A 16269-nucleotide genomic window follows, 5' to 3' on the forward strand; every position below is an offset into this window, starting at 1 on the left:
TACCTACTATTTAGATATTACCAAAGTCACAAGGTCACTGTCAAAAATCTATACTTCTTTGGATACCTATCAATATACTTAAACTCAAGTCATTTCAGGTGGCTGTTGCTATAGCTTACATTCTCGGTACGTATGCTCACATAACCTAAAAAAGTCTCTTCTGTCCAAAGTAGCCAGGAAGCTATCTTTTACTTTACTATCCCTCTTACCCTAAACCCAGCATAGTGAAGCAAACTATTCCAAGAGAAGTCATGTCATTCAAAACACAGGAGGAAAAAGATAAGGGGGCCCCTGGAGAGTTCTGTCAGTAGAGCATGTGACTCAATCTTGGGGTTGTGGGCTCAAGCCCCATGCTAGTGTAGAGATTACTTAAAAAATAAAATATTTAGGGACACCTGGGTGGCTCAGTCGGTTAAACATCCAACTCCAGCTCAAGTCATGATCTCACAGTTCATGGGTTTGAGCCCCGTGTGACGCGGGCTGTGTGTTGACAGCTCAGAGCCTGGGGCCTGCTTTCAATTCTGTGTCTCTGTCTCTCTCTCTCTCTCCCTGTCTCTCTCTCCCTCTCTCTCAAAAATAAATAAACATTAAAAAAATTTTTTTTCAAATAATAAAATAAAATCTTTAAAAAAAGAGGCAGCTGGGTGGCTCAGCCAATTAGGCATCCAACTGCAGCTCAGGTCACGATCTCACAGTTCATGGGTTCAAGCCCCATGACGGGCTCTGTGCTGACAGCTCAGAGTCTGGAGCCTGCTTTAAATTCTGTGTCTTCCTCTCTCTCCCCGCCCCTCACACTCTAATATTTTAAAATTGTTTTAAAAAAAGAAGAAAAAAGAAAAATAACAAGGTTTATGAAGTGACTTCCTAGCCACTTTCAGAAGAATGACTGGAAACTATTAAAAACTATTAAAATTCTTTCAAACTTTAAAAAAGCTAAAAGGAAGGGTTTTTTAAATTGGGGCAAAGTAGAATTACAAAATCTTTCAACACCAATGTAATTTTACTCTTCATTGATATGAACTTTTAAAAGTATCTTAAAATGGGAAATCAACTGAGTTCCAATACTGTTAAAGATTAATAATTAACTAAAAAAATAAATAAAAATTTTAAAAAGCCTAATTTTTAACTACTCAAGCAAATCAACTTATGATTTTAAAATCACACCAGTAATTCACTAAAAATAAATGATCAGGGGAAAAAAAGAATTTCTAAAAACAAAATCTCAGATGCTAGATTTTGATTTCTTCTAATCATTTATAATGTCCTCTAAAGAGTTCCAAAGGTTATTTCATATTTTGCTTTCCCTATATGCAATACAGATCACGACTGGTCAGGAGAAAGTGGCTACTATTGCAACCAGCAAACTCAATTCCCCTTCCTTTATACACTGCTCTGCTAAAACAGTACCAAATCCCTATACAAGATGACTCCTTCCATTTGTTGCTTTTTGCCTGTCTACTTCCAGATTTAGTGAAGAGAATACCCAGCTTTTGGAACCAAATAGACATGGATTTGAAACCCAGGTCCACAACTTACCAATTAAGTGATTCTGGACTTACTGAACAAGGCTGTTTTCTTATCTGAAATACAGCAAGGCTCTGAAAAAGGCTAGTGTGAATATAAATAAATAAATAAATAAATAAATAAATAAATAAATAATAAGGGCTAGTGTGAAGATTCGAGATAATATGCATAATGCATACCTACTATTAGTTATTGTTAATCATTATGTGCCTGACACTTTCTTTCTTAATGTTGTCACTGTTTGTAAGTATAATACATCCATTACTAATCAACATAAAGAGGATTCACTTTATTTCTGACAAACCAGAGACAGGTGGCAAAGAACTAGGGGTGACCACATATACAAACCTGCTACTGTCAACCTCTTCATGGTAAAGACTTATATTTTAATTGCTAAAAAATTTTCAAACTATTTAATGAGTCAGGGGTTTCACTTTGGAGTGATGTAAATGTTCTGGAAATATGTAGGGTGGTGGTTGCAATAATGTAAATGTACTAAATGTTCAGTTTAAAATGGTTAATTTAGGGGCACCTGGGTGGCTCAGTCAGTTGAGTGTCCGACTTCAGCTCAGGTCATGATCTCACAGCTTGTGAGTTCAAGCCCCATGCCAGGCTCTGTGCCGACAGCTTGGAGCCTGCTTCAGATTCTGTTGTCTCCCTCTGTCTCTGCCCTATCCCCGCTTGCACTCTGTCTCTCTCTCTCTCTCTCTCAAAAACAAATAAAAACATTAAATAAATAAGTAAATAGTTAATTAAAAAAATTAATTTTCAGAGGGAACAAGGAAAAAAATACCATAATTATTCCTACTTAAACATCATTAGACACCAGCAGTGTGACCAGTTAAACTGAGTTTATTCAAGGTTTTCTAGTCAACATTTCTAAAGAAGCGGCCTGACATAGTGGAAGGAGCCCAAGCCTGAAGGTCAAGATATCCACCTCTCACTTCAACTCTGTCACTAGTTAGGTGTGTGATTTTGGACAAGTCCCGTAACTACTCAAGATATATGCTGAGTTCTTCATCTCTCAAAGAACACAGCAGGGCTAAAAGAACCTCACAGGTTTCTCATAAGATTAAGATGTTATACTTTACATTCCTGGCAAACCAATTATGTGAAATAAAATTGCCTAAATTAAAAAAAAAAAAAGTTTAACTATAATATATGCCAAATCTGACTGACTAAAAGCCACCAGACCTCCAGTGAGCTGAAAAATGTGTTATCCTATACAGGAAGATTTTCTCATTTCAGGGTAATGGGGTCCTACTGACTCCTATTTACTGGAAAACAAAAACAGACCCTACAATGACAGTGCCAAGATCACATTCACTGACATTATGATCTAAGCACAAAGGAAAAGACTTAATTCAGAGATGACTTAATGTGGTAATCTCAAGGTCAGCATTCTAAACCAAGCTGGTAAACTACAAGTTTATAACTGATAAACTCAAGGATGTCTTTAATCTATTAAAAATGCATTAAGTATAAAAATATAACTATAATGCATCATTAGCCTATAAATAAAAATTGTACACATTAATCAACATTATTTTGCAAATATTTATTTTTTCCTATAAATGACCTTTGGGTTAAAAACTCTTCCTGCTCCCAGGTTCTGAAAAAGATATGAATCTAAAGGAATCTTATTCTGTTCTTACATATGACTGGAAGAGAAGCTAAATCCTCTGATATCTTCTGGTATTTTGTTAAGTGTCGGTTGTTAAAGACATGTTTTGGCAACTAACATCTTAACTACCACTAATTAGGGTAGAAGGCTTATCTTCTTCCAATATGCTTCTAAGTCCTAAGGGGAAGAACAGGGGGTTTGGCAAGATCATGCAAACCTTTTAACTCAACATGATCTCAACAAAGTGATGAAGGTGACTTAGTTGGGAACTCTCAATCTGTTGTTTTCAAAAGGGTGGGACAGACACTGCTTAGATATGCATAGCCCATGAAGCAGTTTTTAATGCTTTTTTTTTGAAAGCTCAAAGGATGACATCTAAGTTGTAACAAGTTGCTGAGAATACATGAAGTACTTTACAACCTAGAGCAACTAGAGCCACTTACAAATCAAAAGTTTGGATGCCTTATCAGAAGCTTTCCAAATCAATTATCTAGATTCAGACCTCAGTAATAGATTCAGCAATCAAGTCTTCTCTTTCTGGCAGTTACTATCAAAATGAAAGCACAGAGCCTGCCTGAGATTCATCCTCTCTCCCTCTCCCCCCCCTCTCTCTCAAAAATAAACATTTTTAAAAAGTGAAAGCATAAAGCCACAGATGCATATCCTTTCTAAAGATTCCTGATTTTCTTTTTATCAAACCAATCATCACCTAAACCACACTTGCAAACTCAATACCAAAACTAAACCTGCCTCCCGACCCCACTTCTCTTGGATTCCCTACTTCTCTTCAGGGCACCCTAGCCTGCTTGAAACTTTGCAGACTGTCACTTAGCCCTTACATCCAGTTACCAAGTTTCATCAGTTTGAAGGCATCCCTTCTATACCCATTTATTTCCACTACCTTTATCACATTTTTCTACAAAATATTACAACAGCATCTTAGTGTATATGTTTCAGCCTCTCTTTTCACATAAAGTTGTCAAATTCATAAATACAGCCCTAATAGTGCCATCCCTCCATTCTTGCTCAAAAACCTTTCATTAAGCCTTACTATAGAGTATTAAGTCTGTGTTCCCCACTCTTGCATTCAAGCCTTCTATCAACGGCTCCAACATTCCTCTCCAAACTTACATTCTTACCAATTCGTTCCATATTACCTCACCTTTAACTACTGAACCACTTGTTCTTTCTCATATAGAAATCTTGAGCATTCTTATTTTGCTAATGCAATTTCCTCCATATGCAATTCTCTTCCCTATTTTCTCATTATCTAATCCTACTTGTTTTCCATGGCTGAACACAGATACACATGTCACATTCTCTCTGAGGTCTCTCCCTTATTCTTCTCTTAGCTAGAAATAATTCCTTGCTTTTCTGAATTCCTGAACCATTTTATCAAAGTACGTAAACTTTAAAAATATAGGGGCACCTGGGTAGCCCAGTCAGTTGGGTGTCTCTTAATTTTGGCTCAGGTCATGACCTCATGGTTTGTGAGATTGAGCCCCGAGTCCAGATTTGCACTGACAGCACAGAGCCTGCTTGGGACACTCTGTCTCCTCTATCCCTCTCTCAAAGAAATATTTAAGTGTGTGTACATATGTATATACACACACACACACACACACACACACATATATGTATACATATATACATACACATATATATGTATATATATGCATTTATATGTATACATATATACACAGACACATATATATACTCACACACACTCAGATATATACATACATACACATATATATACACACACATACACACACACATCATCTGTCCTAACAGACTCTAAGCTCTTAAAGATCAGCGTCTATGTATACTTTATTCTTGTATCCCCCAATCCAACTAGCACAATGTATAATACAACTCAAAACTGGGGGGGGGCCTGGGTGGCTCAGTCAGTTAAGCATCTAACTTGGGCTCGGGTCATAATTTCATGGTCTGCTGGTTTGGGCCCCCATCGGGCTCTCTGCTATCAGCACAGAGCCCATTCAGATCCTCTGTCCCCTCTCTCTGCCCTTCCCTACTAGGACACATGCACAAGCTCTCTCTCTCTCTCTCTTCTCTCAAAAAAATAAAAATAAAAATGAAAAAAAAAGATTTAGAGTACCTGTGTGGCTCATTCAGTTAAGTGTCTGACTTTGGTTCACAATTAGTTGAGTTCAAGCCCCAGGCAGGGCTCTGTGCTGACAGCCCAGAGCCTGGAGCCTCTGGATTCTGTGTCTCCCTCTCTCTGACCCTCCCCCACTCATGCTCTGTCCCTCTCTCTCTCTCTCTCTCTCTCTCTCTCAAAAATAAATAAACATTAAAAAAAAGTTTAATAAATAATTTTTAAAAGACTGAAAATTATGATGAATTAATAGTAAAACGAACAGCAGTTTTATGAAAGGATACTCATAAAGAAGAAAAACAGAAATACATCATAAAGACCTCAAGGTACATAGTATTCCATAGGAAAACCTGAAATTCCAACTAAAATGCTAGCATTATAGCATCTTTACCAAGTAATACTACAACTAATAAAAGAATAATTCATTCAATAAATCCTCAAGGACTTACTTAGGGCCAGGCACTGTTCTAGGTGCTCAGAATCGACAGAATACAAAACCAGCATTAATCCTCACCTTTATGGAGCTTATACTGTAGTGAAGGGGAAAAGGCAATAAACAAAATAAATACGCAAAATGTAAGTTAAATGGTTTAAGTGGTAATGAGAAAAAGAAGGTGGGAAAGGAAGGCGAGGGAGGGCCAGAAATGGAGGAGCTGTCATTTTAACAGGGTGGTAAGGGAAGGCCTCACCAGAATGGGCAAATATGCACAAAAACTGACAAAGACGGAGCTGAGTGTATATGTGAACAACAGCATTCTAGGCGGGCACACAGCAAGTGCAACGGACCTGAGATAGGAACATATGCCTGACACATTAAAGAACAGCAAGAAGGCCACTGTGGCCAGAATGGAATAAGCAAAAAGTAAGAGGAGACGAGGTCAGAAAGGAAAGAAAAAGGGATCTGATCGCGTAAGACCTTGACACGACTTATTCTGAGCAAGATAGGGGATGCGACCAGAAAGAAACAAAATCTGACTTACCTTTTTAAAAGGATCATTCTTGCTATGATATTGAGAACAGAATATAAAGGGGCAAGAGCAAAAAACGGGCCAATAATTCTTCTGTAATAATTCAGAAGAGTTGATGTAAACTTAATTACTAGAGTTAATGAAAAGCGGTCAGAGTCTGAATATATTTTGAAGGTAGAACTGGCAAGATTTCCTGATGGGTCAGATACAGTGTGTGAGACAGAGTCAAGTGTGACTCTTAGTTTTGGCCTTAGCAACTAGAAAGATGGAGGAAGTTGCAATTCACTAACATGGGGAAGACTACAAGGAGGGCAGAAGAAAGAGAGGGCAGGGTAAAGATCAGGAGTCTGGTGGGAGTAAGTTTAGTTTGAGATGCCAATAAAATACGTAAGTAGAAGTGTCCATACAGGCAGTAGAACACACGAGTCTGGAGTTTCAGAGATAAAAATTTGGGAGCTGTCAGCATATACACAGTATTTAAAGCCAAAGATTGGATGAGATCACCAGGGATGAATGAGAATAAAGAGAAGAGGTTCCATGAAGTGGTCCAATATTAAAAGACAGCAGTAATGAGGAAGAACCAACAAAGGAGAAGCCAAGGAGGTAGGAGGAAAATCAGCCGAGTATGGTGTCCCAGAAACAGAGGAGAGAGTATTTCAAGGAAGGAGACATCCACTGCACCACATGCTGCTAACAAGTCTAGTGAATTCAACTTGGTGGTTTCGCAAGAGCAGTTTCAGTAATTAGGTTGAAAGTCTCACTACCATAGGTTCAGGAGAAAATAGGAGAACTGGAGATGAGTAGAAACAACTTTTTCAAGATGTTGAGAAATTGGGTTGTATCTACAAGAAACAATGTGGTCAAGAAAGGACTGTTTTAAAAAAACAAAGTAACACCATGTATATACTGACTAGAATGAGCCACTAGACAGGAGAATAATGATGTTGCAGGAGGGAGGGGGAGAACGAACAGGATTTCAACTGGTCTAGAGTTTCACTAAGAGAGTCAAATAGCCCAATGAAGAAAAATTTCACTGGGTTAGTGGGCATTAATTCCAGAGTATCTGTTTGTGTATCTGTTTGTGATACTAAAGAAGGAAGGAGGGCAAGCCCATAATACTAATTTACATGCCACAGGAGGCTCAGAAGTGAGATTGGGCCATTTACTGAGAACTTTCATGTTAGGGCTTTCCTGTTCCTTCATTTAAGCTCAAAATAACTTCATGAGGTATTATCTTTATGTTACAGATAAGGAACCAGAAGCTCAGAGAGAGCAATAATTTGATCAACACACAAAACTGGTGAGTGGTAGAGCTATGTTTCAAATCCAGCTCCTCCTGAACATTAGATAAGGAATTATAGTTAATTTAGACAGTTAAAGGTTTTGTGGTTATGTCTTTTTTAGGTTCCTATCTGTTAGAAATACATACTGAAGTATTTATGGATGGAAGAATATGATGTCTAAGATTTGCTGTAAATACTCCAACAAAAACAACAACAGAAAGTAATTGTGAGGAACGGATGAAACAAAAGCAGCAAAATGCCAGTAATTGTTGAAGCTAGCTGATGGGTGTATGGAAGTTCACTGTTCTCTTTCATGTACATTCGAAAATGTCATGATAGGGGCGCCTGGGTGGCGCAGTCGGTTAAGCGTCCGACTTCAGCCAGGTCACGATCTTGCGGTCCGTGAGTTCGAGCCCCGCGTTGGGCTCTGGGCTGATGGCTCAGAGCCTGGAGCCTCTTTCCGATTCTGTGTCCCCCTCTCTCTCTGCCCCTCCCCCGTTCATGCTCTGTCTCTCTCTGTCCCAAAAATAAATAAACGTTGAAAAAAAAAATTAAAAAAAAAAAAAAAAGAAAATGTCATGATAAAAAAATAAAAATCCAGGTCCTTCTGAGTCAAATTTTTCTCATTACTTCAAAGCTTGCCCTTAATTTCTCCTCAATCCTCCCTTCAAAAAAAAAAAGTTAGGGGCGCCTGGGTGGCGCAGTCGGTTAAGTGTCCGACTTCAGCCAGGTCACAATCTCGCGGTCCGTGAGTTCGAGCCCCGCGTCAGGCTCTGGGCTGATGGCTCAGAGCCTGGAGCCTGTTTCCGATTCTGTGTCTCCCTCTCTCTCTGCCCCTCCCCCATTCATGCTATGTCTCTCTCTGTCCCAAAAATAAATAAACGTTGAAAAAAAAAATTAAAAAAAAAAAAAAGTTATGTGCTTCAGAGCTTACAGTTTTCTTCTTTAATCCTCACTATAACTCTGTAATTAAGGGTTTTATTCCAATTGTATACATGAGGAGAGAGATCTACAGCTAATAAATAACAGGATCAGACCTCAAAGCCAGGTCTTCTGGTGTCAACAACATTCTACTGTCCAATACAGCAGTCAAGGTTACACCCAGGCATACAGAAAAGGAGAGTCCACTCAAGTGCTAGCTAGCCACTTTCTTTAGATTACTACTGCATAATCCTAGGACCCCAAATTTCCTAGGAAGGCCACGCATTGACTTGCACTCAAAGGCTTGACTCAAACAGGCAGGTTTCAAATTTGCCCGGCCATCAACCTTCCTGGCCAAATTTGGGAACCAACAGGTATTTGATATGGAATCTCTCAAACAGTGTTCTGAGAGTCTGCCTATCTCTGCTCTAGAGTCAACTCTTTGGACCTCCATTTCTCCAAATGTAACACTCTGCTGTCCACCCACATTATACAACTACAACAGAGACCAAAGTCCAGGTATATGAAACCTGAGCTCTAGAAATAAGGAACACTACCAAACAATAATACTGACCAATTTCAAAAGCCAATTTTGAAGATTTTATTTAAGTAATCTCTACACCCAACATGGGGCTCAAACTTACAACCGCAAGATCAGGAGATGCATGCTACCGACTGAGCCAGCCAGGCACCCCTCAAAAGCCAATTTTGTATAATTCCACAACATTTACCACAAAGCTGGCATATGAGAGCATCACAGTTAATACTTATTTTTTAGATACCACCTTTTTAAAAATTTTTTTTTATTTTAGAGAGAGAGGGCGCACGAGCAGGGGGAGAGGGCAGGAGAGAAAGAGAATCTCAAGCAGGTCCCATGCTCAGTAAAGAGCCCAACACAGGGCTTAATCCCACAACCATGGGATTATGACTTGAGCTAAAATCAAGAGTCTGATGCTCGGCTGACTGAGCCACGCACGTGCCCCAAGACAGCACCTCATCACTAATATGTTTCATACCTGTTCTTCCATACTAACCTTGACATTAAAAGCCTATTTACAACTTCAAAAACAACTGAAAATATGCATACCAAGGGCTCCAGATGTTACTCTCTGCAGCCACTAACCTACATTATCAAAATTGTAACACCTTTCCCCTCTGGTTCACTAGCTTTGCTAACTAAAACTGAATTTTCCAGAGTTAAGTCAAGAGCTACTCATTACTCTGTACTTCATTAGGTTAAAATGTAGGTTGTCTAAGTCACACAAAAGTCTGTGATTAGATCCAATGTTTGAGGACTTTTAGATTTATTTGGAGTTATAAACATCGTAAGAATAAACTGCCTCCATTTTAACTGTTAGAAACAAATCATCTCTTTATCAGGTCACTACCCACCTGTCTTTTAAAGTACACTGATTTTCAGTTATGCCAACTGAACATTGGTAACCAAAGACACAGACCCCATTTTCACATTAAGGGTCAATCTACCTAGGGAAGGATCTATTCTTTACTCAAAAGAGTATTATTAGGCCCTACTAAAAAATCTTCGGTCTGGCACAAAACATGCCTTTGAGCCTAAAGTCAATGCATGTTTGCTGAATTAAACTGGTAGAACAGGTAAGCATGATTAAAAAAAGAAATCTAGACAGTCTTTAGGACAATTACTATTTGCTTTATGCCAATTGTATTAATATGGTTAAATTCAATTTATAAGCAAAACGCTGATCTGCCCGATAGGATATTGTGTAAAGTCCTGGTACCTGGAAAACTGCAAAGAACAGGAAATTCTGCAGGTGCATTAAGAAACTACATCTTATCCATGACCCAGAAACGTCTCAGAATTTATTACACAACATGCTGCAGAATTCTCACTCTTTAAGTGGAAATGAACCATGAAGTCACACAATGCAAGGCTGTGATTTTATAATGGATATAACGAACTATAACCCTTCAAGTTGTGCTAAAGTTAACTAAATAAAGCAGATGTTCTACACAGTGTTAGCTATGTCATAAGTTAAGAGAATTTTAGTATCAAATAACTAAAATTTAGGATGGCATTCATTCACACAGCAACACACGTACATGGAATGTCTTTTGTGACACAAACACCATACTCCTCAAAAAAGATGTACTTCAAGGACCCTTCAAACAAGATCTGCGTTAGATTAGGCATGAAAGTGACAATCCAGGTCATGTGGTTACCTCACTATTCAATGCAAGACCTAAAAGTTACAGACTTGCAGATCTTTCAGGCTCAAACCATTTAAATATTTATATCACCACTAATTTGGCCTCATTACTTTACTCTTTTCTGTTTTAACTGACATAAATTTAACTTAACATTTCTCAATAAAGTTTTCTAAAATTAGACTGGATTATGAAGCCTCTCATAATTACCTGTCAGAAACAGATTTTCCACAGTTGAACAAATTTTTTGAAACAACTAATTTTCCAATGAAAGGAACTATGCAAAACAAATGAAAACAAAGAGCAGTAAGATGGGTAACGGGGAGGGGTCCAAACCTTATATAAGAGAGTAAAGAACAGATGAGCAGGGCACCTGGCTGGTTCAGCTGGTGGAGTATGGGACTCTTGATTGCGGTTATGGGTTTGACCCCCCACATTAGATGTGGAGATTACTTAAAAATAAAATCTTAAAAAAAAAAAAAAATAGATCAGAGCACCTGGGTGGCTCAGTTGGTTGAGCATCTGACTTTGATTTTGGCCCAGGTCATGATCTCACAGTCATGAGATCAAGCCCTGCATTGGGCTCTGCGCTAGCCTGCTTAAGATTCTCTCCCTCTCCCTCTGCGCCTCAAAAAAAAAGAGAAAAGAAAAGAAAAGAAAGTCATCTAGCACAGAAAGACTATTATCGGGACTGGGAATTATCAAGCCCAACTAAATTAAGGTCTAAAAAGCAACTTACTATTTACATTTTTGTAATGTCAATCACAACCAGCATTTTGAAGACTTTCTACAACTAATAAACATTTTTTTAAATATTCATTTATTTTTGAGGAAGGGAGAGAGAGAGAGAGAGAGAGAGAGAGAGAAAGACAGAAAGAGAGAAAGAGAGAAAGAGAGAAAGAGAGAAAGAGAGAGAGCAAGCACAGAGGGGCAGAGAGAGACAAGAGACACAAAATCTGAAGCAGGCTCCAGGCTCTGAGCTGTCAGCACAGAGCCCGACATGGGACATAAACTCACGAACTGTGAAATCATGACCTGAGCCGAAGTCAGACACTTAACCAACTGAGCCATCCAGGCACCCAACTAATAAACATTTTTAAAGCATTTAAATATCATTCCTCCTCAAACAGTGTATATAACCTGTCAGAAATGCCAAAAGAATAGGTAATAATTTGAGAATTAAAACTTGAAAAAGGAAAAAGTATTCAATAAATCATAAAAATGAGGTTTAATGGGGCACCTGGGTGGCTAAGTCAGTTAAGCGTGGGACTCCTGATTTCAGCTCAGGTCCATGATCTGTTGGTTTGTGAGTTCGAGCCCACGATGGGCTCGCTGCTGACAGTGTGGAGCCTACCTGGGATACTCTTGCTCTCTCCCTCTCTCTCTGCCCCTTCCCCAAACGCTCTCTCTCTCTCAAAATAAATTAAAAAGTACAAAAAACAGTAATAACAAAAGAAGGCTTAATGCCACTGGAAGAGGAATAGCTTTATTCTCCTGTTCAAGTCACCTAGAATTAGCTGATTTCCTGCAAAATACCTAGGAAAATGTATTTATTATTCCTGATTTAGGAAGTGAATTCACTGAGTTGACAGAAGTGCTCCATCCCTGGAAAATTCACGCTTAGAAGCAATCTCGGGCTACAGCCACAACGCAGAATGTCTCTCACAATCTTCTGCTCATATGCAAGAATTCAAATCAGCACCAACACTCAACTGCAAAAATGAGCCAGGAAAGATAGAGACAGTAGAGCAAGAATGAACAAATTTCAATTTGCAGACATCTCTGACATTCACAGAAGTTTCATCTCTATCCAAGTTTCTCACTACAAATTAATCCGCCTAACACCAAATTCTGAAGTACCAATTATTACTTGATCACGCTAAGAAGAAAAAAGGAACCAAAGAAATAACATCTATTCCCTGTATTTTCATACTTGTAATCTTCCTGAAAGACTAAAACTTGTTTTATATAAACCATCTCAATTCTCATGGGAGGTAGATAGAGTCAGGTTTCTGGAGGAAAAACAAGCACTAAGGGATTAAGTATCTTGTCCAGCAAGTCAACAGCGAAAATAAAACCAGACCCAATTATTTAGCCTACAAAGTCTAAATAACCTGCTTTCCTTGGTTCATAAACTTAGGACAGTATTTTCAAGTGCCTACAATGTATCTCAAACCAGAGAATTTCACGGAACAATACATATAATCAGAACACTATTCCAGAATTGAGTATTCAGAGCAAGAAAGTACTGCTTGCCCCAAATCAATAAAATGAACTAACACGATGGACTTAAAAAATACAAGGAGGAAACAATAGCCATATTGGAGAAAATTTTCAAAGGTCACTCTATTCATCTTATACCCTACTCCTCAAATTCTCTGCCAGGGAGCCAAAGGGGTCAAACATGTTCCTTATGATTACGTTCTATACAAAAATCAGATCTCAAAATACTGCAAAGAATTTCAATGAAAGGTGTATTATACTTTAAAAACCTTTCCCTCCAAAAATAAAATCTTATAGCAATGCCTTCAGAGCATTATTTTGTTGCCTTCATGATGCACTTCAAGCTTGGATTTTAAAAATGATTAGCTCCCAGTTTATTTTTTAAATATTTATATTTACAGATTCAGATTACTTAAAATGTGTTATTCTGCTCAGCCCTCATTATATTTAGGCAAGGTTCCCATTTCCACTCAAACTTTTTATCTGAACATACAATGGCTGCATTAAGATACTTCCTAAATTGACAAACGGAGAAAACTAATCAACCCAGAAAGCTTCCCAAGGTATCAAAGCAGCCCTTTTATTTGAAATCATACTAGGTACTACGTTACACACTACATGAAGCTCTCAAAGCGATAATTGAAGTTATTTCTGCAACATGATGAAATAATTTATTTTTTTGCAAAATCTGACAGGACTGAATTTTCTACTGTCAAAAGGGAAATCGTTTTTCAAGATTCTAGAAAACCCTGCTTACTAAGGCAGTCTCAAAGTAGTTTCCTTAATCCTTCCAAATCCCAAAGAATCTAACACAAGCCACAGAACACTGAATGAGACTTGCACTGAAATATCTGTGCTCAAACCCCTGAAGGTTATTTCCTATGTGTTTGGCAAGCTGATTGGCTTCATGTCCACACAACCCCAAAAGTCTTTCCCCAATAAAGCTAACACTATACTCCCTAACTCAAATCAAAATACCAGAAAATCCAACAGCCTCCAACTAAATTTTTCTTCAACTATTTGGGAGAAAAAGTCGACAAACCAGGATCAGCTCTTTGCACCCTGAAAGGGAGTTAAAGAATCTCAGAGCTCCATTGCTGCCACTTTTAGGAGCTGGATGTACATTACCTCTGTCTGCCTCTAGCATGGGACTCAGATATTACATCACTCAAAGCCTGAAAACTGCCCCATTACCCAGAAAGCACCAGGGAAGCTGAGACACTGCACCAAGGTATCCCTTCCTCCCTGATACATAGCCTTCAAAGGCTACTGACACCGGGCCCTGCTCTCTTGCAGCATCTTCACAAAGACATCTGCCCTGCACCTGCTGCAATCTTATTTCTATTCACTTGTGGTACACTCCAAACAACCCTGGATGGCTCTTCTACTTGCCCACTTGTCAGGCCAATGTGCTAGGACAATATCCCACCACACACCTCCTCCAAACTTGGGAGTGTGTACTACTGAGCTCTCCCTTATCCCTTCCCCATTCACAGAGTTCTGGAACTAAAATCGGGCTTCTTGATCTCTCCGATCCTAGAGGCGTGAACTTTCAGGTATGGTACAAGGGTTTAATGTCCTCCATTTTTCATTAATATCATTCCAGGATACATACACACACACACACACACTCACACACACACCAGTTCTATGCCTAGAATGTAATTCCCTCTCTTTTGTTTTGCTTTTTGTTTTTCCAACTTCTGCACTCTGTCTTTTCTTATATTTCCAGTGACCTAAAATTTTTGGCTCTCTTAATTTCTCAAGACTCAAAGTGCTCCAATCTCTCACTTTTCAGCATCCTGCTCCTTCATTCTCTTTTAAGCAACCTGTTTTCCTAACTCCCTCCAACCTGAATAGTCTATTTCCTGCCCCTAAACCTAGGCAATCTGCTTCCATTACCACCACCCCAATACCATACAGAACCTACCCCTCCCTAGTCACAGACACAGTCACACACCTCCCTACCTTGCTCTTCTTTTACCCCATTATAGATACTATGCATTCTTCTACATCCTCTATCCAAAAATATCCTGTCTTCCCCGCCTTTCTTTCGTCTCTTCCCTGCCTAACCCCTTCTACCAGACAAAATCTAGCACCCCCAAGCCACACTTCCCTCTCTCTACATACTGTACTCTAGACCTGCATCCCTCCCCTCCCAACCCATCCCCTACCACCTCCCTCTACTGATTTCCCTTCACACACGTACCACCCCCCTCCTCCCCAACTTCCCTCCACACTTCCTGCCCCCAAAACATTTCCTTCCATCTGTTTTCGTACCTCAGCAGCCACTCCAAGAACATTCCCCTCACCCCTCACACCTCTGGCCCTCTACCTCACACATACCCCACTCCACTTGTCCGCTCTGATGTCCAACCCCAAAGTTTCCTCTTTCTGCTCCCCCACCTACATCTATACTTCCCACAAGAACACCCTCCATTTCACTCACTTCTCCTGCTACCCGCTAAATACCCTGCACACCTCCTGTCCAGACATCTCCTGTCACTGCCCATCACCCTACTCTACTGTCCTCACTTCTCTCAAACTCTGGCCCTGTTCCAATCACCTTCCTCCTTCCCCCCCCCCATACTGATCTCCCCAGAGCAACACTAACACCTGCCTTCTCCTCCAACATGCCCTTCCTTCACATGGCCCACCTGTCCAGCCTCAACACTCTCCTGCCTCCTTCCTGTCTCCCCTACACACCTGCTGGCCAGATACAGTCCTCACATCCCTCACAGGTCTCCAGAAGCCTCTGGGCCTACCCTCACACACACCTCCTGCCTGGAAACCTCCATTTCCCTCACCATCACTCCAGAGTTCCCTAGACACCTCCGGTCCCTCTCTCCCCACCACACTAGCCCCTACCTGGGCACCTTCCTCCACATTTCTCTTCACATTTGTCCGGTGGCCTTCCTTCTATCTGCCCCCTCTTCCTGCCCCTCACACGCAGCCCCAACCGGGACATCCGCTTCTTCTACTCCTCCCTCGAGTCCCTAATCTTCTCCTTCTATGCCCATCACACTCGCCCCTACCGTTCCCAAGGCCTCCCTCACACCCTCCCGAACCCCCCACAGACTGCCCCCCACACGCCTCAATGTCCTCCATGCCTCTCGCACTCGCCCTGGCCCCAGTGGGCCCCCGAACCTGCCCGAAGGCCCTCCAGCCCCGTTGGGCCGGATCCCTCCACCCTTCATTCTCCCCCCAAGTCTGCCCACACCCTCCACCAGCCCCCCGAAGCCTCGCTCCCTGCCCCTGCCCCCAACGTCCTCCAACACCTGCCCGGAGCCCCTGGCCCTCCATCCTACCCAGACCCCCGGTGCCGGGTCCCCCCACACTGCCCACGCCCTCCCCTCGCTCGGGGCCAGGACCCCGTCCCCACGAAGGTGAGGAAGGCTGCCCGCTGCCCTTGCCCGAAGCGAC

At 40.6% G+C, this 16269-nt stretch overlaps 1 protein-coding gene across 5 annotated transcripts in view; it reads right to left on the reverse strand.

The window, feature by feature from the left end:
• Positions 1-16269, reverse strand: part of LOC123381735 (basic proline-rich protein-like) — an 80469-nt gene that overhangs the window by 63507 nt on the left and 693 nt on the right. The window lies entirely within an intron of this gene.

Source organism: Felis catus, chromosome D4, assembly GCF_018350175.1.
Source record: "Felis catus isolate Fca126 chromosome D4, F.catus_Fca126_mat1.0, whole genome shotgun sequence".
In the NCBI taxonomy this organism is placed as follows: domain Eukaryota; kingdom Metazoa; phylum Chordata; class Mammalia; order Carnivora; family Felidae; genus Felis; species Felis catus.